Source organism: Chlorocebus sabaeus, chromosome 16, assembly GCF_047675955.1.
Source record: "Chlorocebus sabaeus isolate Y175 chromosome 16, mChlSab1.0.hap1, whole genome shotgun sequence".
Lineage (NCBI taxonomy): Eukaryota > Metazoa > Chordata > Mammalia > Primates > Cercopithecidae > Chlorocebus > Chlorocebus sabaeus.
The window spans coordinates 10,573,152-10,598,166 of NC_132919.1; the positions used below are offsets into that span (position 1 = coordinate 10,573,152).

Genomic DNA, 25,015 nt, shown 5'->3' on the forward strand with positions numbered 1-25,015 from the left:
AACAAGCCAAGACTACTCTCACTGTCCTTTTCCTTACATAAAAGAAAAAAATGAAAGCTGCATTCCCCCTGCACCCCCAATTCGTACGCTGAAGCCCTAACCCCCAATGCCTCAAAATGGGACTGTATTTGGAGACAGGGACTTGATAGAGATGATTAAGTTAAAATGAGGTTATTAGGGTGGGCCCTAATCCAATATAACTAGTGTCCTGATATGAAGAGGGGACAGTTACAGAGGGAAGACCACATGGGCACACAGGGAGAAAATGGCTGTCTGCAAGCCAAGGGGAGAGGCCTCATGAGAAACCAACCCTACCGACATCCTGAATTTGGACTTCCAGCTCCAGAACTGTAAGAAAATACATTTCCGTTGTTTAAGCCGCCTAGTCTATGGTACTTTTTTGGGGCAGTCCTAGCAAATTAATACAGGGAATGATTATAATATCCACAAGGAAACAATGGCATGGAAGTGCTTTTAAGCTCTTGAATGCCATACAACCACCATGAAGTTGTACAGTTTTCACTGTTGTCTGGGACTTTCTTTTTCTTTTTCTTTATTCTTTTTTTTTTGAGACTAAGTCTTGCTCTATTGCCCAGGCTGGAGTGCAGTGGCATGATCTCAGCTCACTGCAACCTCTGCCTCCTGGGTTCAAGTGATTCTTCTGCCTCAACCTCCAGAGTAGTTGGGACTACAGGTGCCCACCACCATGTAGGGCTACTTTTTGTATTTTTTTTTTTTTTAGTAGAGATAGGGTTTTACTGTATTGACCAGGCTGGTCTTGAATTCCTGACCTCATGATGTGCGTGCCTCGGCCTCCCATAGTGCTGGGATTACAGGTGTGAGCCACTGCACCTGGCCAGGACTTTCAAAGTCACCTTAGTGAGCGTCTGTTGGTTTTGCCTTTGCAGGGTTCAGTCCCCTTTCTTCTAGGATCAGTGTCTTTAGTACTGTGGGTTACCACACGCACTATAGGTGGATGTGGACTACAGGGCTGACCATGCTCCCCTCCTTCTGGGGATAGGCAGGTGACTTTGGCCTGCCAGCTGACATATCCCCTTCTGCTGACCACTGTGATTGTGTCTAGAATGGATATAGGGTCCAAAGTGCCCAGATTCAATACTAGGACCTGTATGGGACTTAGGGTTGTCAGTAAAGGACAACCTCAGTTGAACTGAATTTTGGATCATCAATGATGTGTTCCAAATATTTGCTAAATCTGGCAACCCTACTCAGACTATTAAAGAGAAGCTTTCTTTGTGATGAATGTGTAGAGCTGGTAGAACGTGAGCCTGAAGCTGTCAGGAGAAAGCCTCAGAAGGAGAAAGGCTTTCTACGGGTAAAGTCACTGTAGAGGAAGTGGACCTGAGATTAAAGGCCTGGATCCAGCCATGCCTGAAGCTGGAACAATCTGAAAACCAGCAGAGTCTCTTCTTTACATAAGCCTGTGTGAGCTGGATTTTTGTAATTTGCAACAAAGAATGATGACTTGTAAAGTCACGATTCAATAGTTAAGGCAATGTGTGAAATCCTCTCAAACCTTCTGCTATAGGTTTGTCCAGAATTTGCAGAGACACAGAAGAGAAGGCTTAGTCTGAAAAGTAATGAAAAATACGTTTAAATGAGTCCAATACCTCAGACAGCTCTGTTTGAAGAGTAATTTTGTTTTCCTTTTTAACAAAAGGCTGTGATACAACACTGCAGAGAAGATGAAGTTTTAGAGGGAGTGGGGTCTTGTCAAAGCTGGCGTCCCTCTGCAGAAAGGACAGCACAAAAGACCCTTCATCCTGCTGGACGCTCCCTGGCTGCCCAGTCAGTGACAGCATCATAAAAGCAATTGGAGCCACAGGAGTGAGGTGAGCTGGACTCACTTCCCTGCTGGAATCCGAGAATGGCTGGACATCTGTCCTGTGAGAACTTGGAAATAGAGATGCTTGCTTGTTCCCTGAGAGTAGGGTTATTAATCCAATGCTAAGAGATGGAGCTGAGAGAGGAAGCTCATATAAAGACACAAATGGCCTCCCAGGGTCACAGGATTGAGAGAGAGAAAATGAATGCATGGAAGTGTGTAAAAGAAGAATGTCAGCAAAGGAGGATTGATGGGCTCAGAGGCTCCAAGTTAGGTCACTGGAAGGCAAGCATAGACCAGGTCCATCCTCACACAGACTGGAGAGAGTGCTTTGCTCCACCAGATGTGGACACTCACATTTCTTGGTCGGCCCAACCTCTTGGGGGCTGATGTGGGTTGAAAATTTCACAGACTCAACCCTCCCCTTGCTGTGATTCCAGAAGGTCAATTTTGGAGACTTTGGCTTCCTGCCTAGCTGGCCTACAGAGTGGAGAATATGTGGTTCTTCGAGCCAGGTGGATTTCAAAGTGTGTATCGATGGAATGCCCATGCCATTCTCTTTTATAGACTTGTTTTCCTTGTAGCAGTCTCCATTATCTATCCTTCGAGGTGTGGTCAGCTACTCTGGAATGTGGTGGGGGTGGAGGCCGGACAAAGTCCGAAACAGGGTCATCACCAGTGAGTGGCTCCTGTCTCTGCTGGATGTCCAGAGTGTGCGTGTGCTGGTGATGCTCCCAAGGTGACATACTGGGAGCAAGGATTACAAGGATCAGAAACCACTGCCTGTGCCATCTACCTTCCTCTGTCCAGCACACCAGACACTAGATCAGCAAAGGCCAGGCCATACTGTCTCCAGGCTCTGCTGATTCCATGTGAATGAAGTGAGGATGTGACTGTGATTTGAGAGACACAGTGTTTGCCCTTGTAGAGCTTGCAGGCCAAACAATAATTACATGAATAGGTAGGAGTTCCAGCCAGCAATGGTGGTGATGCTACGAAGGAGAAGTGAGGCTGCTATGGGAATGTATGAAACCAGAGAATCTGACCTCTTCCCAGGGGTTCCAGAAACCTCCTGAGGAGGTGATTTTCAGGTGTGCCCTGAAAGATGGATGGGTGAGAACAGGTGAAGACTTTATGGACCGGTGCATAAGGCCAAGAGAGACGTGCTTATGAGAAGACCCCAAATCCTTTAAGGTCTTCAGAGGTTGGCAGGGAATGAAAGTACAAGTAGACATAGATGAGGCTGGCACGGTGCAGGTAAGGAGTTGGATTTTATCCCGGCTTGGTGTGGTGGCTCATGCTTGTAATCCCAGCACTTTGGAAGGCCGAGGCGGGTGGATCATCTGAGGTCAGGAGTTCAAGACCAGTCTGACCAACATGGTGAAACCCTATCTCTACTAAAAATACAAAATTAGCCAGGCATGGTGGTGCATGCCTGTAGTCCCAGCTAGTCAGGAGGCCAAGGCAGGAGAATCGCCTGAGCCCGAGAGGCGGAGGTTGCATTGAGCTGAGATCACACTATTGCACTCCAGCCTGGGCAACAGAGTGAAACTCCATCTCAAAAAAAAAAAAAAAAAAGGTTTGGTTTTATCCCAAGTGTGCTGAAGATCCCCTGGAGCACTGAGCAGGGAGCGCATGATGGGAGCTGTGCTTGGGCTACCCCGTGGAGGAGGATGCACTGGGAGAGGCCAGAGAAGAAGCAGAGACTGGCCATGAGGTGCTTGCAGCAGGCCGGGAGAGAGAGAATGCTGGCCAGGGCTAACGGGGTAGCAGTGGCCGTGGAGGGAAAGAAGCACGAATGAGTGATGTTGGGGAGATAAAGTCAATTGGGCTGTATGCAGGGAATAAAAAAACACTTCCACTCCTCATCTGATGACAAAATTAAATTTTCGAGGCTGGGCATGGTGGCTCACACCTGTAATCCCAGTGCTTTGGGAGGCCAAAGTGAGAGGATCACTTGAGCCCAGGAGTTCAAGACCTCCTGGGCAACAGAGCAAAACTCCATCTCTACAAACAATTTTTTAAAAATTAGCTGGGTGTGGTGGCATGTGCCTGTGGTCCTAGCTTCTTGGGAGGCTGAGGCAGGAGGATTGCTTGAGCCCAGGAGCTCGAGGCTGCGGTGAGCTGTGATTTGCACCACTGCATTCCAGCCTGGGTGACAGAGCAAGACTCCATCTCAAAAAAAAAAAAAAAAAAAAGATTTTCAAAATCATACATGGCAGATTACACAACAAATAAAAATAATTGATAGAAAATAACTTAAAAAAACAAGTTTTTGATTCTGCATGGCTGAGAACAGACTGCAGAAGGTAGGTGAGCTCTTCAAGGGAATGGCAAAGCCCTTCCCAGTGTTGCCTTTGCTTCGTCCAGAATCAGTGACTGTCAACCTTTGCTAGCAGCTACCTGGCCTCGATTTAGTCACCTGATCTCCTTAGGTAGGAATGTGAATGCTCTTCTCCTTACACTTTCACTTTTTTTCCTTTGGTGGAAATTCTTATTTGTTTGTTTCGTTTTGTTTTGTTTTTTGAGACGGAATTTCACTCTTGCTGTCCAGGCTGGAGTGCAATGGCGGGGTCTCGGCTCACTGTAACCTCCGCCTCCCAGATTCAAGCAATTCTCATGCCTCAGCCTCCCGAGAAGCTGGGATTACAGACGCCCGCCACCACGCCCGGCTAATTTTTTTTGCATTTTTAGTAGAGATGGGGTTTCCCCATGTTGGTCAGGATGGTCTTGAATTCCCAACCTCAGGTGATCCACCTACCTTGGCCTCCCAAAGTGCTGGGATTACAGGTGTGAGCCACCACGCCCAGCTGGAAATTCTTAAGTTTTAATCTCGCAATAATTGTTCTGTGTGTATGTGTGTTGTTCATGCTTCTAGACTATGCCACAAATTTCAGAAGGTAAGGACTATAACCTATTAATTTTTTCTTCTCTGCAGTAGCACCTGACATACTTGGATATCAACAATATCCAAGGTGAATGGGGACACATTGAAATGTTGTAGGAATGTTGGGTTTGGTAGTGGGGGATGTAATAGGTAGCGTCTTGAGTTTACTGAGTTAGGCAGTATTCTAATCAATTCATATATATTAACTCATCTTGTGCCCACAACAGATCAATTAGGTAGATAATACTATCATCCCCATTTTATGGATAGAGAAACAAGGGCACACACTAGCTTTTAAGTACCCTGGTTAAGAAATAAGTGAGTCAGAAATTAGACTTCTTCAAGCTCATGAGAGCATGAGGCCTCCTGCAGGTTTACGAAGGCAGTGAGTGAAGTGGGCTCTCTCTCCCATGAGAGTGGAGCATTTCACTCGACAGTGGCTCTGTTTCCATGAACTGGAAACGGTGGAAGGGGTCATCTGTAGGCCAAGGGACTCAATTCTCTAAAGGCTGAAGGGGTGATCTTTGAGGGCCTCCTTTGATGCCATTTTTCTTACATCTTAGCTATTTTAAAGACCAGAAAGATTCTCCACTCATGCCCTTGACCTTTAGAGCCAATTAGATGAAGCTGTATTTGGAGGTAGGAAGAGAAGTTGAGTGACTTTGAAGTCATCTTCTCTCTGATCTTGACTTTCTGATTTTGGCCTGGGCTGTTGGAATTGTATGTGTCCACAAGATGGCGGACTTCTGCTGGGAATGGAGTCAAGCCGGTGGGGAACTAGGAGAGGAGGAGGGAAGAGTGGGCTGTGCCTCCCCTTGGCTCTCCCAGGAAGTTTGTGATGTAGAAGTCTGGGTGGGTACGAGGTTGGTATCAGTTGGAGGTGAAGAAGTGCAAACAGGACTTTACACTTGATCTTAGTCAACAGGCAGAGAAGCGATTCAAATAGAACTTTGTACCAGGAAATGTTTATGCCTAAACAAGGGTGTTGCAAGAAAAGAGCTAAGCCTTGCTGTGGTGCTGGCAGAGCTTGAAACTGTTTGCCACCCCAGTATGCCGGGAAATTCAGATATGCTTCAGAGGAGCAATCACTTCTAATGTAGGCGTACTCTAAAAGTAAATGATGATAACAACTATGAATTAATGAGTATTTACGGTAAGCCCGGCTACTGCCCTTTCGTCTCCTGACATCTGAAAGTCACCACGGTTTCTGAATTTCTACATGTAAACTGATACTCACCCTCCTATCCCACAAGACCTGAGCCCCTCCGGTTTCCCTCTCTCCGTGAATGGCACCATCACCCATTCAAGTGCTCCTTGTATCGGTTGCCTAGGGCTGCCTTAGCAAATTATCACCAACTTGCCTTAAAAGTAGGGGAATTTATTCTTTCACAATTCTGGAGGCCAGTCACCCAAAGTCAAAATGTCAGCAGGACTGCACTCCCACTGAGGGCTCTGGGGTAAAGTCCTTTCTTGCTTTGACAGCTTCCTATGACAGCTTCCTGTGGCTCCTTGTGGCCACATGACTCCAATCTCTTCACATTACCTTCTCTGTCTGTCCTGCTCTTCTTTTTTTTTTCTTTTTTCTTTTTTTTTTTTTTTTTGAGATGGAGTCTCGCTCTGCCGCCCAGGCTGGAGTGCAGTGGCCGGATCTCAGCTCACTGCAAGCTCCGCCTCCCGGGTTCACGCCATTCTCCTGCCTCAGCCTCCCGAGTAGCTGGGACTACAGGCGCCCGCCCCCTCGCCCGGCTAATTTTTTTTTTTTTTTTTGTATTTTTTAGTAGAGATGGGGTTTCACCGTGTTAGCCAGGATGGCCTTGATCTCCTGACCTCGTGATCTGCCTGTATCGGCCTCCCAAAGTGCTGGGATTACAGGCTAGAGCCACCGCGCCCGGCCCTGCTCTTCTTTTATAAGATGAGGTATCATCACATTCAGGACCCACCTGGACAATCCAGGATGTCTCATCTTGAGATCCTCAATGTAATGTCTGCAAAGACCCTTTTGCTAAATAAGGTCCCATTCACAGGTCCCGGGGGTTAGAATGTAGACATATCTTTATGGGAGCCACCATGATCATTGTAGAAACCTGGAAGTTATTCCTGACATCTTGTCCTTCCTCCTCTCTCAGTCCATCACTGATTCAGGTGAACTTTTCTGCTCAGTAGTCCCCCATTTTTATTCCTGACACCCGGTCCCAGCATTTCCCCGCTTTGAACACATTAACCTCCTAACTGGCTTCCCACCCTATTATGGACGGCATCCACCCTATTATGGACTGAACTGTGCTCCCCCTGCACCCTCCAGTTCGTATGTTGAGTATTTGGAGATAGGACCTTTGAGGAGATAATGAAGGCTAACAAGGTAGTAAGGATGGGGCTCTAATCCCACAGGGTTGGTATCCTTACAAGAAGAGGAAGAGGCTCCACAGCTGGCTCTCTCCTGGCCCACACAGAGGAAAGGCCATGTGAGGACACAGTGAGAAGAGGGCATCTACAAGCTGGGAAAAGAGGCCTCACCAGACACCAACCCCAGTGGAACCTTGATCTTGAACTTACAGCCAGCAGAGCTGTGAGGAAATCAATGTTTAAGTATCATCCTAGTCTGTAGTGCTCTGGCAGCCTGAGCAGAAGAATACTTACTCTGTGCTCCCTCCCACCCAGTCTCCACACTGCAGCCAGTGACTGTATGAGACACAAATCTCCAACTTCTGCTTAAGACCCTCCCTCCCTCCCTCTCCTCCCTGCCTCTCCTCCCTCCCTCCCTTCCTCTCCTAACTCCCTCCTTCCCTCCTTCCCTCCCTTCCTCTTCTCCCTTCTACTCTCCCTCCCTCCCTCCCCTTCCTCTCTCCCTCCCTTCCTTCCTCCCTCCTTTCCTCTCCCCTCCCTGCCTCTCTTCCTCCCTTCCTCTCTCCCTCCCTCCCTTCCTCTTTCCCTCCCTTCCTCTTCTCTCTCCCTTCCTCTCTTCCCTCCCTTCCTTCCTCTCCTCCCTCCCTCCCTTCCTCTCCCTCCCTTTTTCTCCTCCCTCCCTCCCTTCCTCTCCTCTCCTCTCTTCCTCCCCCCTTCCTCCTTTCCTCTGTTTCTCTCCCCTCCCCTCCCCTCCCCTCCTCTCCCCTGCTCTCCTCTCCCCTCCCTCCCTCCCCCCTTCCTTCCTTCCTTCCTTCCTTCCTTCCTTCCTTCCTTCCTTCCTTCCTTCCTTCCTTCCTTCCTTCCTCCCTCCCTCCCTCCCTCCCTCCCTCCCACAAATGGATCCAAGGCACTCATCTAAGCACTAGGGATCCAGCAGTGAACGAAACAGACAACTCTCACCTGCTCTTCTTGCGTGAAGCTTACAATCCAGCACCCCTCGCTGCCTATGGCTCTGGGGTTAAAAAACCAACATTTGAACCTGTTCTGCAAAGCCCTGCATACTCAGAGCACTGGCCAGCCTGATCAGCCTCCACTTTTTCCAGGTCGCCTTCCTTCTGCACCACTTCACACACACACACACACACACTCACTCACACTTCACCCTATGGTTACACAGCCTCTTCAGTCCTTCCAAAGGGCAGTGCTCCTTCCCTCCAGAGAGCTTTCAGACACTGCATTTCCTTCTGTCAGGAAGGGTCCCTCTTTGCCTTCTTTGTCCTCTTTCCACTCTTAGCTGCCTTATGTAAGCCCGTCACAGGCTCTTAGCAGCTGTCACACCTCCCTTGCAGCACTGATCACAATGGTGATTAAATAAATAACTGTACAATTAGTTGTTTAGTATCTGTGTAGCCCACAGAATGACAGGCTGATGAGAACAATGTCTTTCTTTCTGCGTTTGGTTCCTGCTACCTTCCCAGGCTTAGCGGGGTTGAACGCAGTGCATTCTTATTAACTATTGCTACAGGAAAGAGCCAATGAATAAATGAACTATTTAAATCCTAATAAGCCTCTCCTATCCTTCAGATACTTTTGTGCCCAGTTTATAGATGTAAAAGTAAGGTGCAGGTGCAGGGTGGTTAGATAACTGGCCCAAGGTCACCCAGTTAGTAACAGTGGAGACTGAAGTAGAAATCCAGAGCTTTCTGATTTCCAAGATCAGGCTCGAAACAGCCATGACTCAAGCCCAGTTTGCTTTAGATGATGATGAGAGAATTCTTTTTTTTTTTTTGTTTTGTTTTGTTTGAGAGTCTCGCTCTGTCGCCCAGGTTGGAGTGCAGTGGCATCATCTCTTCTCACTGCAAGCTGTACCTCCCAGGTTCACGCCATTCTCCTTCCTCGGTCTCCTGAGTAGCTGGGACTACAGGCGCCCGCCACCACACCCAGCTAATTTTTTTTTTTTTGTATTTCTTAGTAGAGACGAGTTTTCACCGTGTTAGCCAGGGTGGTCTCGATCTCCTGACCTCGTGATCACCCGCCTTGGCCTCTGGGGTGAGACAGGGAGTGTCTGGGAAAGCGCATGAGGGAATTTTCTGGGGTGATGATAATGTTCTGTATCTTGATGGAGGTTTCAGTAACCTATTTGTGTATGTATTTGTCCAAACTCAGCATCCATACTCATGAGATATGTTCATTTCTCTGTTTGCAAAGTGTATCTAGAAAACCAAACAAACCCTTAAACCAATATTGAACTCTAGTTCGTGACGTGCTTGCTGAAGTGTTCAGGGGTGAAGTGTACTGACGTCTGCAGCTTGCTTAGAAAATAAGATGGTTGCTGGTGGGCAGGGGGAGGAATGCATGGACAGACGTGGGGTAAAGCAAAGAGAGTAAAATGTTACATGTAGAGTCTAGTTGGGGGGTGGTGTATGGGTGTTCACTGCTCAAAACTTTCCAACTTTGCTGTATGTTTGAAAATTTTCATTAAAAAAGGTCAAAAAAAGCTCATGACCAGCCTGGCCAACGTGGTGAAATCCCATCTCTACTAAACATACAAAAATTAGCTGGGCGTGGTGGCAGGTACCTATAATCCCAGCTACTTGGGAGGCTGAGGCAGGAGGATCGCTTGAATCCGGGAGGCAGAGGTTGCAGTGAGCCAGCATCAAGCCACTGCACTCCAGCCTCGGTGACAGAGCGAGACTTCATCTCAAAAGAAAAACAAAAAAACAGTAAAATAAAAATACAGTAAGCTGAAAAAATGCATTTCAAATGCAGCTAATGTTTATGGTAATCAGTAAACAATCCAAAGATGCATGATAGAAAATTATTCACTGTTTTCTATTAGTTTAAAGGGGATGATCGACAGGGAGGATATGGAGAAGGGGCCTGGCAGTGGGGCTGGGAGATGCCTAATTCTCAGCAGGATCTGGAAGAAGAGGCAGCTGGTGGGATCCTCTTCAGGGTAGAGAGGTTACAGAATACAAGACTGAGCCTTTGAGGGCAGCCACCTCCTCCCTGAGGCCTTTGGGGTGGCAGTTAGCTCTCAAAGCTTGTTTCAATTATGGGCCAGCACCGTAAGTGCTGTTGTCGACATTATCGGCTTGGCAGTGAAATCAAGCCTGCGCTCTCAGACGCGGTGGGAGGGTCCTGCCCGGATAGTCAGTGTGATGGCGTCAATGGTAGAAGGAGGCTGGAGACATGGGCACTCTAATCTGATCCCCAACATTCACTGGTTATGTGGCCCTGGGTGTGTCACTGAACCTCCTCTGGCCTCCGTTGCCTTATCTGTAAAATGAAGACAATAATATTTAGCTTGCAGGGCTGGTATCAGAATTACATATGATGACATTATCAAGGTCAACTGTGTGTTGCCAAATCTGAGGTCAAGCCTCAGTCCCCTGTTGCTCCCTCCGTCAGTGGCTTGTGACAGTGGATCAGGCCCTCTGCCTTGGAACGCCTGGTGCTCTCTGCCAGGGGACATCACTCTCTCTTAGGTCTCTCTTAACCTCCCAGGCTACTCTTCCTTGGCCTCCTTTGCTGAATCCTTCTCTGAGGAATCCTCCTCTTTGCCCAAATCACAAGTTGGGCTAACCCCAGGGCCCAGTCCTCAGCCCTCTTTTGGGCTCTCCTTATACCGTGCCCCAGCTCCTATGTGATTTCTGTTCAAACAGGTCCAAAGCCAAATCCCGGATACCCTCCCCACAATCAGCTGCTTTCTTTGTAAGTCTTCTTCTTGTTCTAAATGGCACCGTGAATTCTCCTGGTTGCTCCAGCCAAAATCTTGGAATCATCTTTGACCTGTTTTTTCTCTTCCATGCTTAATTCAGCAACAAATCTCGTTGCTTCCACTTTGGAAACATAATTGCAATCGGGCGACTCCTGTCCACCCTCACGGTTAGGAGCCCAACCCAAACCCAAACACCTCACACCTGGACTGTGGCATCTGCTGCCTAACCAGTCTTTCGGCTTCCACTCTTGCCTGTCTAAACCCTGTTTTCCTCACAGTAACTAGAATTGCCCTTAACACATAGATATCATGACTCTCCTTCATCTCAAAGCTCTCTAACAGCTTCAGAATAAAATCCATGTCCCCAGGATGCTCCCAGGGCCTGTGACCCCTCTGGACTCATGCCCTCCTTCTGCTCATTCTGTCCATCACCGCTCACTTCCCAGCTGCCCCTCCAACACACCCATGCGCCCCCACCTCACGGCCTCTCCCTGCACCGTGCCCTCCACTGGACTGCCCTTCCCTTGATATTTAGAAGGCTGAATCTCCCACTGCTTTTCGATTTCTGCTCAAATTGCACCTCATCTTAGAGTCTCTCTCGACGACTCTATCTGAAATTGGATGCTGTTTCAATCTCCTCATTCTGTTTTTGTTTGTTTGTTTGTTTTTTAGCTTTCCTTGTTGCTCGGCAAGATGTATTTATTGCTCATTAAAAAGATTATGTGTCTTCCTACTTGTATGTGAGCCACATGACAAAAGGGACTTCAAATACATTCCTTATTGCCGTATCCCCAACACGCAGGACAGAGCCTGGCGCCCGGTGGTTTGCCAATAAAGGTTTGTAGGATGGATGAATGAGTGAAAAAAAATGGCTCGCTTAGTGCCTAGCCTAGAAAATGCACCCACAAAATGATTATTGTATCATAATAATGGTCCTTTATGGAGAAAATGGGCCAAATTAGAGGGGAAGGACTTGATTCTGATCTTAAAGTTAGATCCTGAATGGAAAAATACTTAATCCCTTGGGCAGTTTCACCATTAGTGGGAATCAGAGGTTCCTTTTCTGGCATGGAAGATAGGGTGTCATATGATCCAGAAATTACTGCCCAGAAGTATCCTGGCCATTAGTTCTGTTCTCCTGCTTAAATTCCTTCTTCATCTGAGTACAGATTCCCTGTTTCTGCCTAGGGTGCATTCATTTCTCCTTCCCTCCCTCCCTTCTTTCCCTTCCTCCCTCCCTTCTTTCCTTCCTTCCTTCCCTTCATCTCTTTCTTTCTTTCTTTCTTTTCTTTTCTTTTCTTTTTTCTTTTCTTTCTTTCTTTCTTTCTTTCTTTCTTTCTTTCTTTCTTTCTTTCTTTCTTTCTTTCTTTCTTTCTTTCCTTCCTTCCTTCTCTTTCTTTCTTTCCTTCTTTCTTTCTTTCTCTTCCTTCCTTCCTTTCTTTCCCTCCCTCCCTTCCTTCCTTCCTCTCTCTTTCTTTTCCTTCCTTCCTTCCTTCCTTCCTTCCTTCCTTCCTTCCTTCCTTCCTTCCTTCCTTCCTTCCTTCCTCTTTCTTTCCCTCCCTCCCTTCCTCCCTCCCTTCCTTCCTTCCTTCCTTCCTTCCTTCCTCTCTCTCTCTCTTTTCCTTCCTTCCTTCCTTCCTTCCTTCCTTCCTTCCTTCCTTCCTTCCTTCCTTCCTTCCTTCCTTCTCTCTCTCTCTCTCTCTCTCTCTCTCTTTTTTGGAATTGGGGTCCCACAATGTCATTCAGGTTTGAGTGTAGTGCTTCCATTATAACTCACTGCAGCCTCGACCTCCTGGGCTCAAATGATCCTCCTGCCTCAGCCTCGCAAGCAGCCGGGACTACAGGCACACACCACCATGCCCAGCTAATTTTTAAATTTTTTGTAGAGATGAGTTCTTGCTATGGGGCTGGCGTGCATTTCTTTGAAATGACCCTAAGCCTGCTACCACCCAGTGATTCCACCCCCAGAGCATAAAGCTTTCCAGTGACTGCAATACCCTGTCTAAAAAGAAAAAAAAAGACAGCTCTGTTACACATTTCAACAGAGCCGGTGAAAAGACATTTATCAGAAGTCTGCTGAGCAGGCTTTGAAATTCGTTCTGCTCAGATATTGGACCTTCCTATCTCTGCAGACAAATAGATACAGCCCCGTGTAGCGTGGACAGGAAGTGTAGCGTGGGCAGGAAGTGTAGCGTGGGCAGGAAGTGTAGTGTGGGCAGGAAGTGTAGCATGGGCCGGAAGTGGGCTTTTGATCTCTGTGGGGAGACCTGCTTTATAGCTCTTTAAAAAATCGAATTATGTTCTGTGTAAGTTTATTTTGAGGACGTCATACTCTGTGGAAACAAGTAGGATTCCTTTATCAGAAAGGAGATTGTAGGTTCTACAGTCACAGAACAAATATACGGTGCCTGCTCCGCTGATCGTACGGTGACTGATGAAGTTCAAATGCTTGATGGAAAGGAGCAAAACAGAGGATATTCATACATACGCACACACCCAGGCACACACGCACACACACAGGCACACACGCACACACACAGGCACACACGCACACACACAGTCATAGACTGTGGGGAGAGGGGAAGAGAGAAAGGGAGAGAGACGGGGAGGAGGGGAGAGAGGAAAAGAGGGGGAGAAGGTGAGGAAAAGGGTGGGAGGGAGAGGGAGAGAGACAAAGCAACTCTTTAAATTTGAGAGAGATGGAAAGGGTTCCAGCTGATGACAGCTACGGGTGTTACTGTATTTCACTTCTGCACCTAGTTGGTGAGCTAGGAGCTAGGGGCAGAGTAAGAGTTGGTATTTCCTTCATTTCATTTTTCTCTTTTTAGCTTCTAGCCTCTCTGGGCAGAAAATAATCTGTTACCAGCCTGGCCCAACCAGCAAGCAGAACCCTGGGATGGGCAGGGAGCCCATTGTGAGTTTGGTCCCTTGTGAGTTGTAGGAGGTTACCCTGAAATCTGAGAGGTGACATGACTTGCCAGGATCCCAGAGCAAGTGCAGTGGGAGCCCCCCCTGGAATCTTACAGGTCAGACTCTCAGCCACCCTGCTTCTGTCCACACATGCACAGGAGATTTTCAAACCACGCTCCCTGCGCGGGAGGAGGGAGGTGCCGAGGCAGCTGTGACTCTCGCGCCCATCTTTAATCGGAGCAGCTCTGCTCAGACTTTTTTTAAAAAGTTAGTTCATGTCTTTTATTAACTCATACACCATTACTTGTCTTCTGGTTTGTTGAAGCAATCATCAGACAACAATTTGCCACAGTAATTTCGCTCCAAGTGACTGGTCATAAACACTCCAGTGCCACAATCATCTGAAGGGCGTTTCCAAAGAAGGCAAACTAATTTGGCCATTCTCATCCATTTTCTAGTATTTCAAGTCAGCCGGTTAACCTTCTTTCTCTCATGCTTATTCTTCCTGGGAGTGGTGTAAGATTTCTTCTTTTCTCAGCACCACCACGAAGTCTTCCCACAGGATGAAGAGTAGACTCTTTTTGAAAGTTGTAATCAGCCGGGCGCGGTGGCTCATGCCTGTAATCTCAGCACTTTGGGAGGTCGAGGCGGGTGGATCACGAGGTCAGGAGTTCGAGACCAGCCTGGCCGAGATGGTGAAACCCAGTCTCTACTAAAAATAAAAAAAAAATTAGCCAGGTGCTATGGCTCACGCCCGTAATCTCAGCACTTTGGGAGGCTGAGATGGGGGATTGCTTGAGCTCAGGAATTCAAGACGAGCCTGGGTAACATGGTGAAACCCTGTCTCTACTAAAAATATGAAAATTAGCCAGGCATGGTGGTGTGTGCCTGTAGTCCCAGCTACTCGGGAGGCTGAGATGGAAGGATCACTTGAGCCTAGAAGGTGGAGGTTTCAGTGAACCAAGATTGCACCACTGCATTCCAGCCTGGGTGACACAGCAAGACTCTCTCGGAAGGAAGGAAGGAAGGAGGGAAGGAGGGAAGGAGGGAAGGAGGGAAGGAAGGAGTCAAAGTATATCCATCTTCTTCTTCCAGTTGCTTTCCAGCAAAGATCCGCCTTTGCTGATTAAGAGGAATTCCTTTCTTATTCTGGGTCTTGGCCTTTACATTTTCTGTCGTATCCAAGGATTCAGCCTTGAGGATGATGGTCTTCCTCATAAAGATTTTTATAAGAAAAAATCTGTATTTCGGTGGCAGTTCCACTGCAGATGGCAGGTTGAAAAGCCAGAATTTTTTTCTGCATTCAGGATCTTGTAATAGATTGACAGAAAAAAGAGGTTTGAAAATACAACAAAGGTAGGGTACATTAGAAAGGGTAGTCCACACTGAAAGACTGGGAAAACCTAGTAACTAAGAACACAGATTCTAGAACTGGACTCCACGGGTTCAAATCCCAGCTATGCCTCATACGATTTGCATTTCTTTATCTGTAAAATGGATAGATGGAAGCAGTTGTACCTCCTAGGGTTGAGAGTGTTACATGAGTGGATATACGTGACGCACTTAGAAAATGCCCTCAGTAACTGCCTTGTTAGCTTTTAACTTGGGGATGGGAAACCCAGGTTCGATTAAGCAGCTGTTGCTAATTACTAATCAAGGGAGAAGTCAAATTCCCTTCAATAACTAGTTCTATCACTCCATTCACTTCATTCTTTAATACTGATGCTTGGACAAATTAGTAAAGACATTTTATTTGTTTCGCCCCTTTGGTTGGAACAAAGAAAAAAATCACTCTGGATAGCTTAAGAAACAAGTTAAATGGGATAGGGAACTGCTTATATAATAGTAATTATTATAATATAATATAATAGTTATTATTATAATATAATAGTAATTATTATAATATAATAGTAATTATAATATAATATATATAAGCATATAATATGTGCTTATATAATAGTAATTATTATAATATAATTATATAAGCATATGTGTGGTTATATAATAGTAATTATAATATAATATATAATTATATAAGCATATAATATATGCTTATATAATAGTAATTATAATATAATATAATAGTGATTATTATAAGCATAATAATGGGCAAAAAGAGGAGACAGAAATCTCAGAACGGGATGAGAATGGGTTCTTGAATGCAGGATCCGGTGCGGTGTGGCTCCTGCAGGTGGAGCAGCCACGTCCCCTTCAGTCTTCAGAAGCAGGAGCTGGTGGCTTCTTGCTGGAACAGCCCATTGTCCACTCATTCTCATGCCCCTGTTTTGGGACGATGGGGTGACCACTTTGTTTTAATTGCTTACGTAATTGTTTGCCTTTCCCTATGAAATGCAGTCTCAGCGTGGGCAGCACCCAGCCAGGCTCACTACTGCTTGTTGGCAGAGCACCTAGCACATGGCAGTCACCCCACAAATGGTAGCTGCCTAGATGGTGTATCAGGTAGGACATGGGGAGGCTTCCTTGCTCCTCCTGCTGCTGCTTCTCTTCTGTACCCTTCTGCTCATCTCCTGCCCACAGCCTCTCTGCCTCTTCCGCCGCACTCCCACACTGCTAGTCATGGTCAGATTCCCAAGAGAGAGAACATTGCACTGAACTAGCTCCTCTTGCTGCTCTCCTTAGTCGCTGATTCATTCTTCCATCCACCTGCCTACGTGTCCAGTCATCTTTTCATCTTTCATTGCTACTGAGTGTCTGTTTTCCTTTCCCTTCTCCAGTTCCTCCCATGGGACTTTGGTGGGATGGACCCCACCCCAGATCTAGCCATTGCATTGGCCACTGGGATGGCTTCAGAGAAAGTCGTGTGCCCCAATTTAGGCTAATGAGAGAACAGCTGGTTCTTATCTGGACCATGTGGTGTAAGAACAAGGTCTTGTCTGCCTAGGTGTTCTGGGCCAACCCAAGGAGCCATACAAGATAGGATGGAGTGGGAGACAGGTACAGAGAGAGAGGGAAAGGTTGATTAGGTAGTGGATGACATGGTTTGAGTTACTGGATCAAGTCTTATTTGAAGCTAGAACTATTTCTGAACATCCAAGATTTTTTAGCTATTACATTTCTTTAGTCAGTTTTAATTGGGTGCTTTAATTGGGTTGCTTGCAACGCAAAGGATCCTACCTGACACGCCATCTAGTCAGCTATCATTTGTGGGGTGACTGCTATGTGCTAGGTACTCTGCCAACAAGCAGTAGTAAGCCTGGCTGGGTGCTGCCCAAGCTGAGGCTACATCTCATAGGGAAAGGCAGACAGTTACATAAGCAATTAAAACAAAGTGGTCACCCCATTGTCCCATAGCAGAGTGGATGGTTGGATTGGCTCCTTTTTTTTTTTTTCTTTTTTCTTTTTTTTGAGGCAGAGTCTCACTCTGTCGCCCAGGCTGGAGTGCAGTGGCATGATCTCGGCTCACTGCAAGCTCCGCCTCCCAGGTTCACACCATTCTCCTGCCTCAGCCTCCTGAGTAGCTGGGACTACAGGCGCCCGCCACCACGCCCAGCTAATTTTTTGGTAATTTTAGTAGAGACGGGGTTTCACCATGTTAGCCAGGATGGTCTCGATCTCCTGACCTCGTGATCTGCCCGCCTCGGCCTCCCAAAGTGCTGGGATTACAGGCGTGAGCCACTGCGCCCGGCCGGCTCCATTTTTTAAAGCCAGTCTTTACATATCTTTATGTGTGCCTATGCATAGGAAAACATCAGAGATGTGATCTGTTGGCTTATTTTACACTTTGCTTTATTTTTGCAGTGAACCTTAATTACTCTAAAATCAAGAGGGGAAATGCTATTAGAATCAAAATGATAAGTATGGTAAGCATTGTGCTGGGAGAGGTACCGGATGCTGTTAGGAGCACTTAGCAGGGACTGGCTTTAGGCAGCTGCATAACTGCAGGGAGCAGTAGAGAAGATTCAGTGAGGCTCCCTTGTGCATGGAGACATTCTTGTATAGGCCCACTCTTAACAAGGTCCTGGAGGTATCAGCTGGTCAGAGAAGCCAGGCACAGGAGCCTGGAGTCCCTGGCTTCTTCTCCAGACTGACTGGGGCGTTGGCTCCCTGATCTGGCCAGGAGCATTTCCCCAGCTCATTCCTCTGCCTTAAAGTGGAGAGCTGGTTACTGGAAACACAAAGCCCTTTCCTTTCAGGGCTCCAGAAGCTGAACATTAAGAAACCATTGCAAATACAGTAATTGCTCAGAATGAGCATTAATGTCCTATTAAAAAGAGGCAGCTGCTGCGGCTGGAATGGCTAATTCAGCAGCCATTTCCTGAGAACCACGTTAATGTGATTTGAGCTAATTACCTCCTCCCCTCTGCCGGGGCTCAGTCCAGAAATTTCTGAGGCCTCTGCCCTTCAGTCTTTGGAGAAGCACAAGAATCCCTCACTCCCTTTCCTGACGGGGGTGTTCCGGAGGTTCAGGCAGCAAGAAATCAATCAATCAATCAGCGATTGGCCACTCTGTGCTTGACACTGGACTAGGTGCTGAGGAGGTGGGGACACTCACGAAATCTCATTGTGTGCCTTTGAGGCATTTGACATTTGTCTAAGAAGTCAGGACAACTGTGGCTAAGAATTGGAGAACATATAAGACAGCATGGACTCTTCATTAGTTCAGTCGTTTTTGGTGGTAGAGGGCACACTGGTGGATGACACAACTCTGGTCCCACAGTCATGGGAGCTTATATTCTAATGAGATAGACGTTGACTAAGCAATTGCACGGTGGTTGATTAACCACGAACATATTAACCAATTGCACAGTGGTTGATTAACCACATAACAGTAATATGCATGATGGATCATTACAGGATGTCATGGGAAAATAAAGCGAGGAGTGGGGTGGAAGCTGACCTAGCCTGGGTGGTGGTGATGGTGGTGGGGGCGGGAAGGGGGCGGTCTGAAAAAGCCTGGTAGGGAACAGGAGACCTGAGAATGAGCAGAGCACAGGGGCGAAGAGGAGCTCTTCACCTCCACACTGTTTGAGGAGTACGGGAGGCTGGGCACAGAGAGGAAAGGGCAGGGTGGTGCCTGGTAAAGCAGCACTGTCTATCTGTCTTGCTGCCTGCAGCAGCGTGTCGTGGTTCCAGGACCTTGGAGTTGGGAGACCTGGGTTCCAGTGGCACCTCCAGCTTTGTGTCCCCAGAGGAGTTACTCCCGTGCTGTTGGGAACGCACGGTGCACACCTGGGTTTCAACTCCTCAGGGGAAAACACTGGAGATTACTAACTTCCAGTGCGAAAATCCCATGATTACGTAAATTCTAGGTTCTGAGTCCTGCAGCAATGAGATGGAACCATCCTGTAAGGGTCTGTAGGGGTTGGAAGGGGAGAGAGTGCAGGAGGCCAAGTAGGACTATGGGGTCTGAGGGTGTAAAAGGTGGTCCATCCTGTGACCAGAAGCAAGTTCTCTTCCTTTCTGGGCCTTGCAGCTGCACCATCCCGAGCCCTACAGTTGGGCTTCTCTTGTCCAGCCCTCACTCCTGCAGCTGAGTTCTAGTCCAGCTAGAACTCCAGTCATGGAGACTACTTGAGTTCTTTTCCTGGGGCCTTTTGGTCCCCTTGTAAATCAGAGGCTGAGGATAGAGACTTGATGGCAAAGGGAAAGGGGTGAGCAGAGGATCTGGACACAATTCTACCTCTGGCCTTATTAGTGAAGTGACTGGTAGATGCTGTGAAATGCACCAGACTCCTCTTCAGGAATGAAGGACTTATTTGCCCAGGTCCTGGAAGTGCCGCCAGAGGTGGCTTTTAGCCGTCAGCCTTGGATTGCCTCATCTGAAAAAAAAAGGCCTGTCCCAAAGTCATGCCTCTTTCCAAGGGCAGCCTGTGATCGGGGACTGATCCAAGCCAGGGTGTAAAGGCCTGGTTCCCTCTACCCAACCTGAGACAACTCCAAAGGGTCAGCTCAGCTCCAAAACTCCTCAGCGTTGACTGAGACCTTCTTTAAGACGGCATCGCAGCTCAATGTTTCCCGTCTTTTCCTGGCAGTCCTGCACACGGAGCTTTGTCTCAGGTTCTGCTTCTCCGGGAACCCAACCTGCAACCGTGCTCTTCAACAAGCCCTTTTGTGCCTCAGTTTCCTTATTTGTAACACGGGGATGATAATGACTACACTTTAGGCTGTTGTAAGGATTTAAAAAACAAATTCCTGGTGATGGGATCATTTATAAGGATATCTGTGTTTCGTCATGACTTGGAGAATCTTACCAGCATTGAGTGACAATCAAAAATGTTTCCAGATGTGGCCACATGACCCTCGGGAGGATGGGGAGTCAGAATCACCCCTGGTGGAGAATTAGTGGTTTTAAAAAGGGAGAGAGGGTAGGCATAGTGGCTTACTTCTATAGTCCTAACGTTTTGTGAGGCAGAGGCAGGAGGATCACTTGAGGCCAGGAGTTCAAGACCACCAGCCTGGGCAACACAGTGAGACCCCATCTCTACAAAAAATTAAAAAGTTAGCTGGACGTGGTGGCTCGTGCCTATAGTCCCAGCTACTAGGGAGGCTGAGGTGGGAGGACTGCTTGAACCCAGGAGGTTAAGGCTGCAGCGAATCATGATCATCACGCCACTGCACTCCAGCCTGGGTGACAGAGCAAGACTCTGTCTCTTAAGAAAATATTTAAAGAAGAAAAGGGAGTAGGAAAAATCATTTATCCATTTCCCTTGGGGATTACACATCAGGGCACAAACACCACTCCACACTTCGAGGCTGCGGCCTGGCCATCACTTCCTTCAGTAGACAGGACTGAGCAGCCACTGCTCTCTCTCCCTGGAGGGGAGGGACTGGAAGCCATTGTTCCTTTCCAGGAGAACCTGGGCTTCTAATTTCATCCCGTGGGTAAACTGTATTGAGCACAGGACAAAGCTCTCAGTTAGTACAAGGGATGGTCCAGGTGAGGGCTCATTTGGTCTCATCACAAATCGCCGCAGGGTCCTCTCAGCAGCAGGGAGCAGAACTGGGCCTCTGAGCCCTGGTGGCTGTAGGTCCTCCTTTCCTGAATGATCAGTGAGGTGGTTCCCTAGCAACGGCACAGGCTCCTAGCAGCCCCAGGGCACATGAACCACGGACAAAGGGCAGATGAGACAAAAGAGTCTCCCAGTGCTGTTGTGGGCATTGTGTCAGCGTTTACCCTGGGGAGCTTCTGGACGTGCTGTTGACCCCTCTCTCTAGAGGACAGCAGCCTGGCCCCTGCCCACCCCACTGGAGCCATTACTCAGAGCTCTGGGCTACAAAGGCCCAGAGAAAGGACCCTGGGGAGGAGGCTACATTCATTCATTCATTCATTCACTCACTCACTGATTCATTCAATAGGTATACTTTGGTATCTCCACTGTATCTATCTATTGAGCCACTAATATGTGTATATCTCTGGGAATATTAAGTTGGTTGAGATATGGGTTGCATATGCCGTGCAACAGTGGGGAATTTAAAACAGTCCTTGACCTCCCGTAGTTTTTTAATTTTGTTTTGTTTTGAGACAGAGTCTCGCTCTGTTGCCCAGGCTGGAGTGCAGTGGCACAATCTCGGCTCATTGCAACCTCCGCCTCCGGGTTCAAGCAATTCTCCTGCCTCAGCCTCCGGAGTAGCTGGGATTATGGGCGCCTGCCAGCAAACCCAGCTAATTTTTATATTTTTATAGAGCTGGGGTTTCACCACATGGGCTAGGCTGGTCTTGACCTCCTGACCTCAGGTGATCCACCCACCTTGGCCTCCCAAAGTGTTGGGATTACAGGTGTGAGCCACCGCGCCCGGCCTTCAGTAGTTTTTTATTGGGTTGGGAGAGCCATCCACTCCCAGGAAAGCTAAGGACTAATAGGAATTTTCTGCAAAGCAGAAGCACGCGGGAGAAATTACCAGGCGCCTGTGATGGAGGAGGATGGAGCAAGGGAGGAGCAGCCTTTATTGTGTGCTCAGGTGTGAGAGCCTCTTAGCACCCGTATGGCTTGGGAGGAACTGTAACTGACCGATTCCACAGACGAGGCATGTGGAGCTCTGAGAAGTGAAGAACATGACCCAATACGTTGCCTGTGCTGAAGACAAACAGGGCTTGATGATGTGAGGATTTGCCCCCCCTTTTCTGTTAGGACCCACTTGGCTGCCTCCACTCTCTGACTTGCCTCCTAGTTGCTGGCCTCACGTTTCCTCCTCCTCCACTTTTCTAGAAAATATGCTCTTTTAAGAACCAAGTCTGAAGTGAAGGCCATACTTGAACTTGGGGCTGGCTGGACCACTCAGGCTGCTCGAGGTGCTCTATCTCCCTACCACCTGCACTCTAAGAAAATACATAAAGGACTCGCTGGTTTGGGAGTCCTGGGTGGGGTTGGGTGGGGTTGGGTGAGGGTGTGTGAGTCAGCTTGGATAAAGAAAATCATCCGGGAAGGATGTGCTTTGGGACACGGACTGCTGACTTCTTTTCTGACCCTCTTTGTTCCAGGCAGCTGTGCAGACCCCACGCTTTGGCTGTTTCCAGGAGTCTGTGCTTTTTTCCCCGAGGGGCTGGCCGGGAAGGGCTGCCTGGGAGACAGTGGCTGCTCACTCTTTCCATTTTTCTGTCCCGTGATCTCAAAGCCACTCATCAAGGGAACCATCCGCTGCTTGGTCAATTTCCTTCTGTGTAGAGAGTGAATGACATTTGTACTATTTGCTCATCTAATTTGCACCCGGCATGTCCTCCTTTCTGTTTAATTTGGGTCCCAACTAGGGAGTCCTGTACTGGCATCATTCAGGCAGTTGGGGGCCCTGGTCACTGCATTTCTGGCAGCACAGGTCGCCCTCTACCTTGGATAACTGCCCGGCCCAGTTAGCCATCGAGGGGATGCTTCAAACAGCTGGGAAAATGCACAGAAAAAGGTGTGAGCAGTGGTGAAGCTTATTAACCAGCTTTATTAACCAGCGAGCAAACACATTTTAATTAAATTGCAAAGATACACATCTTTGGTTCCCTCTTGAAATCTAGCAGAAAGTATGCCAGGGAAGAAAATTTACACAGGGAGAATATTCAAATCAGAAGTATTTTCCAGTTTAGAATATCAGCAGGGGCAGGCAGGGGCTGGGGAGAAGAACAGGAGTGGTTATCTTGGAGTCCTCTGTGAAATCCCTCATGAAGAAAAGACTTATACAAGAATTCTCGGCCGGGCGCGGTGGCTCACGCCTGTAATCCCAGCACTTTGGGAGGCCAAGGCGGGCGGATCACGAGGTCAGGAGATCGAGACCATTCTGGCTAACATGGTGAAACCCTGTCTCTACTAAACGAAATATAAAAAAATTAGTCGGGCGTGGTGGTGGGCGCCTGTAGTCCCCACTACTCAGGAGGCTGAGGCAGGAGAATGGTGTGAACCTGGGAGGTGGAGCTTGCAGTGAGCCTGAGATCGTCCACTGCACTCCAGCCTGGGTGAGAGAGTGAGACTCCATCTCAAAACAAACAAACAGCAACAAAAAAAGAATTCTCACCTCCCAGGGTTATGTCTATTGGAAACTTGGAATAATTGCCTCAGTTGGCTGATCTTCCCCTGAAGGAGAAATTATAAAAATTAAGATGGGGAAGGATGCTGGAAATATTCTGGCTATCACAGTAACTGGATGGCTATCTGCTTTTCTGTAGGCCCCTAATGTAAAAGCCGTGCTCCAAGTCCCCTCCTGACTTCTAGTCACTTCCATGCTGCCAGCAGAGGGCATGGGATTCTTCCTGAGGAGCCTGAGTCTCAGCTTTGCCAGGTCCTTGCTGTGTGACCTTGGGTAAGTTACATAACCTCTCTGAGCCTCCGTTTTCTCAGCTATAAAACAGAGACAATAGCTCTACCTTTCAGGATTGTGGTGAGAAGTAAATAAGACTATGCAGAAGGCCTTTCTTCCCCTTCCTCCTCTTCCACCTGGGGGCCCTGCTGTTCCTTTCTCAAGCTGTCCCTCCTCCCAGCAGCTTTCTGAGTCTGCGTGCACTCCTGGGGGCTGGTCCTCCTCATCTACCTGTACCCTTTGGAACACCTGGGGCTACCCTTGGTCGCATTATTGTCTCATTACATTCCCATCTCTTACACTGGAAAGCTGACCACCTGTATAATCCACATTTGAACACAGAGCCAGCACACGGGAGGCCTCTTAACGTTGAGTGAAATCGCTTTGCAAACCGCAAAGAGCTTCCAACAGCCCCTTAGCTGTCATCGCCCAGGGGAGCATTTGTCCTTGCAAAACGGAACCAACCTCACCAAAAAGTGAAGCATGCCTGGGTCCAACCTGTAGAGAGAGGCTTGGGGGAAGGAGTGGATGCAGGGCCCATTTTGTGCCACTTGGGAGGGGAGTCGCGAAAGGCCACTGACTGGGGAGCCCAGGCCTCTGCAAGCCCAGGCTCTTCACTCCGTGGTTGGATATAAGTCAGGATCCTCCGACCCTTCCTCCATCATTTTCCTCCATCCCCCCACAGAGCGGGACAAAGGAGCTCTGCTGGGCTCTTCCTGCCTGCCCCGGGATCTCTGTGTCCTGTGTCTCTGAGATCTCAGTCCCGTCACCAACTTGCTCTGTGACTTTGCAAAAGTCGCTTAGTTTCTCTGAGCCTTGATTTTCTTTTTTATAAAATGGAGTGCCTCGAGAATCAAAGGAAATAGAGGGAATGTCTTCCCTCTTTCCTCAGCTACAGCTCAGGTGCTCTCCACCCTGGGGGCCCAGAAGAATTACCTGGGAGCTTTAAGAACATTTTATTGTCGCCCTGCGGGTCTCCCAGTCGCCTTTCTGACTCAGTGGATCTTGAATGAGACTAGGGCATTGGCTACTTTTTTTTAAAGCTCCCCAGGTGATTCGTGGGTTGAGTAGGGGTTGAGAACCACTGTGAGCTGCTTGGCCTGCAACAGGGCCCCTCTGTCCTGGCTGTTGTCACTCTGTCTGGCTTCACTCCAACTCCCACCCCACAACCCTGCCTCTTAGAGGCTACTAAATATCTTGCAGTTTCCCAGAGGGATCTCTCTCTCTGTCCCACTCTCCCTCCCTCCCTCTCTCCTTTTTCTTTCTCCCTCTCTATGCCCTCTCCTCTCTCTCCCTGCCCCTCTGTCTCTTTCCCTTCCTTGCTCTCTCTTTCCCCCTCTTCCTTTCCCTCTCTCTCTCCCTTTCTCTCTTCCTCTCTCCCTCCTCTCTCTCTCTTTCTCCCTCCCTCTCTCTTTCTCCTTCTCTCCCTCTCTCTTTTTTCCTTTCTCCCTCCCTCTCTCTTTCCCTTTCTCCCTCCCTCTCTCTTACCCTTCCTCCTCTTCTCTCTCTCCCTCTCCCCTTTCTCCCTCGCTCTCTCTCTCCCTTTCTCTCTTCCTGTCTACCCCTCTTC

At 48.1% G+C, this 25,015-nt stretch overlaps 1 long non-coding RNA gene and 1 pseudogene across 1 annotated transcript in view; one reads left to right on the forward strand and one right to left on the reverse strand.

Annotated features, from left to right (window-relative positions):
* The window catches only part of LOC140708599 (uncharacterized), a 223,212-nt gene that overhangs the window by 1,606 nt on the left and 196,591 nt on the right, over window positions 1–25,015 (forward strand). Inside the window, exon 2 of the long non-coding RNA XR_012088742.1 lies at window positions 23,315–23,448. This is a non-coding gene — a long non-coding RNA (uncharacterized lncRNA). The remainder of the gene's footprint in view (window positions 1–23,314; window positions 23,449–25,015) is intronic.
* Window positions 13,967–16,286, reverse strand: LOC119620360 (ubiquitin-ribosomal protein eS31 fusion protein-like; annotated as a pseudogene).